This window comes from Nematolebias whitei, chromosome 11 (assembly GCF_014905685.2).
Source record: "Nematolebias whitei isolate Nwh7 chromosome 11, NemWhi1, whole genome shotgun sequence".
Taxonomy (NCBI): Eukaryota; Metazoa; Chordata; class Actinopteri; order Cyprinodontiformes; family Rivulidae; genus Nematolebias; species Nematolebias whitei.
The window spans coordinates 15,430,985-15,435,082 of NC_056508.1; positions in this window are offsets into that span (position 1 = coordinate 15,430,985).

A 4,098-nucleotide genomic window follows, 5' to 3' on the forward strand; every position below is an offset into this window, starting at 1 on the left:
GGGGACTGTTCAGTGATTTGTAAACATACATCAGTATTTTGAACTGGATTTGAAAGTGAACCGGTAACCAGTGCAGTGAGGCCAAAACTGGTGTAATGTGCTCTCTGTTACCTGTACTGGTTAAAAATTGGGCTGTTGCATTCTGGACCAGTTGTAGTCGTGCAATGGAGGTCTGACTGATACCAAACAGGAGCGAATTGCAGTAATCAAGCCTAGATGTAATGGATGCATGTATTACTGTCTCCAGGTTCTTTTTGGACAATATGGGCTTCATTTTAGACAGCTACCTCAGTTGGAAGAAACATGATTTAACAATCATGTTTACATGAATGTTAAGTTTCAGGGAAGGGTCCATTATCACTCCCAGATTAGTGACTCTTTGTTTTTTCTGACAGGGTTATAGCAGAGAGGTCGAAGCAGTGGTTTGTGATCGAGTCGTTGGGAGGGAACAACATGACTTCAGACTTCTTTTCATTGTAACTTAAGAAGTTTAAAGCCATCCAGTCCCCCTGATTTCAGCCAGGCAGTCGAGCAGCGGTTGAATAGAGCATGTACCATTGTGTCTTAGGGGGAAGTAAATTTGACAGTCATCGGCATAGAAGTGGAAGGGCATGTTGTGTTTCCGGAAAATAGCACCAAGCGGCAGCAGGTATAAAGAGAATAGGAGGGGACCCAGGATGGACCCCTGCGAAACCCACCATTTAAGCTCTGCCTCTGCGGAACTAAAATCCTTGATGGAGACACAAAAGGATCTGTCAATGAGGTAGGATCTGAACCAATTCAGGGCTGACCCTGAGACGCCCACCCACTGCTCCAACCTAGCAATGAGGATCGCATGGTCGATGGTGTCAAAGGCGGCTGTGAGGTCCAACAGGACAAGCAGCACAGAATCACCGGTATCTGTGGATATGAAGATGTCATTAAAAACCTTCAATAGGGCAGTTTCAGTGCTGTGGAGAGGTTTAAAGCCAGATTGGAATAGCTCGAAGATGGCGTGACCCTCCAGGAAGCACTTCAACTGGGACTCAACTGTTTTCTCCAGTATTTTAGAAACAAATGGGAGTTTGGAGACAGGCCAGAAGTTGGACACGACTGAGGGGTCAAGATTTGTTTTTTTCAGGTGAGGCTGGACAGCAGCATGTTTAAAGGATTTTGGCACTACGCCAGTGGATAAACTACTGTTTACTATATCAAGAATGGACGGACCTAGAGTATGAAAAACCTCCTTTAGTAGTCGAGGGGACCACATCAAAGGGGGAACCAGAAGGTTTCAAGCTGCACATGACCTGCTCTAGAGAAGATAGAGTGATGGGTTCAAAATGGTCAAATAGAGCTACAGATTGAGGTGGGATGGATGAGTCATTAGTTGGAGGGGAAATGAGAGCCCGGGTGGTCGCAATTTTTTCCAAAAAGAAATGTAAGAAGTTGTCACACAGCTCAGTCGAGGCTTCCAGAGGTGATGGTTCTGTGAGGTGGAGAACAGAGTTTAGGGTGGAGAAGAGGACACGTGGGTTGTGAGAGTTTGAGGTTATGATATCAGAGAAGTATTTGGATTTAGCAGCTTTCATTGCTTTCTGATAACGGTGCCAACTCTCTTTAAGTATTTGAAAAGAGACCTGCAGCCTGTCTTTCCTCCATTTGCGCTCCTCCCTCCTACATTGCTGCCTAACGGTCTTGGTGACGTCACTCAGCCAAGGTTCTGCTCTGAGTTTTGATTTACTAGTTTTAGCAGGAGTGACATGATCCAGAGTCTTTAAGCAGACAGAGTTGAACTGGGATGTCAGCGCCTCCGTGGTGGTGAGAAACACCAGGGGCTGAATGATCATTTCAGAGTTATAAGCATCTGTGAAATGTGTGGCAGTGAAGTGGTTAATGGTCAGAGTCCTACGTGCAGGAATGCACGGCTTAGGAGTTTGATGGGGGAGGGTGAACTCAAACTGGACTGGCATGTGTTCTGAAAAAACATTATCACCAATTTCAAGATTACTAACAGTCACATCACGAGTTAAAACAAGGTCCAGTGTATGTCCGCGCTCTTGGGTGGGACCGTTTACAATGTAGAGTTACCAATCAGTCTAACATGCATGTTTTTGGTCTGTGGGAGGAAACTGGAGTACCTGGCGAAAACCCACGCATGCACGGCGAAAACATGTAAATCCACCCAGAAACGTCTCCAGACTGGGATTTGAACAGAGTAACCTGCTCGCTGAGAGGCAGCAGCTGTACCAGTTGCGCCACTGTGCTGTGCCTGCCCTAATCACCCATCCATTATCTTTTACCTGCTTCTTCCATTTTGGGTCACGGAGGTCGCCGGTGCCCATGTCCAGCGATCACTGTGCGAGGGGCGGGGTACACCCTGGACAGGTCGCAAGTCCAGGGACCTGCCCTAATCAGCGTTGTTTAAAATGTTTTGTGTTTTATTCTGATCAACTTTGCAAAGCTAAGTTGATCAGAAAAAGTTTTAAAAGATGAGATTTTCTCAGGAAAGCCTTTCAAAAACGCATTTGTCCATTTTCTAACTGTTCTGTCGCCAAACTTAACCTTAAACCTACTTAAGACTGTCAAAACTGAAGTGGAGCTATTTTGTTTTAAAAAAAAGTGTTTGAGCATTGCACAGTCTGACCTTGGGGTGATCATGCAAATGTTTTGTTTTCTAACTACAACAGGACTGAATCCAAATTCTCAGATTGATGGGCAGCAGATGTTGTTTCTTTAGGTCATTGCTGATGTCTTTCCATCTTGTCATTGTGTTAACACACATCTGTGCACGGAGCAGCAAACTCCTGCCTGTACAGAGGTGGCCACACTAATAATGATCAGTTAATCAATACATTTAATCAGCTGATACTGAACTTCTTTGAGTATATTTATCTTATCACTCACAGCTTTTAAATATCTGCTTCCTGTTTGTTACATAAATATTGTCATGGTGGACTCTGCTGTGTTTTAAACACTTGAATAACTCTTTAGAGTTTATTATTATCACCGTTTGATACATAAAAACTGAAGGAGGGTGAGATGTCTTTGTCCCATGACTGGGTGTTTAACACGATGCTCCACACACTCCAATCTCATTTATTAATTTGTTTCAGATTAATTCAAAGTTTTAATAAAGTTCAAAGTTTGTTGTTAGTATATTTTTAACTACCAACCATAGAGTTAACTCTGTCTCCAGTTTAAACGTTATAATGTGAATAATGGAAGCAAATAGTAATACGTTCAAGAAGAATGTCCATAAAGATAATGAGGAGCAGGCAGATGTTTTCTTCTCATTGTTTTGTTTCTTTACGAGTTATTTTTCATCTGAGGTCACAAAACTGAGCTTCATTTTCTCTCGACACAAAGTCTTCCTGTTAAAACCTGCTCTGTGATAAAAGAGTCATGAGAGGAAGAGGAGGGAGAGCAGAGCGATGAGGTAAACCTGCTCAGAGGTCTCCAGATGTTCTGCTGGACGTTAAACATCTGCTCACGTTCTGGTCTTCCTTCTCTTCTACAGTCTGACATGATCTTTTTCTTCCCAGTCAAGCTGTTAAAAACAGGAATAAAATATCTGAAGTGGTTGAAGACTCACTGTTGGGTCTGCTTCAGCACCAGAGCTGCACATCTGGGTCCCAGCGCCGGATGATGTCAAGACGGGCGATGACCCAAAACCCACCGCTCAGAGACTTCCTCGCAGAGGTCGGCTCCGTTTTCCTTTCCTCTGCTACGTGACATCTTCCTGCCTCGGGGAGCCATTGAGGAGGCCTCAGTCTCCAAACACAGAGGACAAGTTTCACGTCTCCTAACAGGGACGGGTTGGACGTCTCCTAATAGGGACGGATTGGTGAGGAAGCTTAGCCCCTCCCACACACACCCACTCAGCCTCCAGGTCAGTGGAGAACCTTCCTCTGATGTGAGGACAAAGTTTGGACGTATTCAGCAGGATGCTGGACAGGAAGTGTGTGTCCACCGTCCGTGTGTCGGAGCTGCCGTCCGCCTGGTGTCGAGTGGCTTTTGAAGACCGGAGACGTCGGACAGAAAGAGGCCTACGGAGACCAAGACACTTTCTCTACTGTCCAGTGAAGGTTTTCTGTATTCACTTGTTGTGCGGCGGGGGGG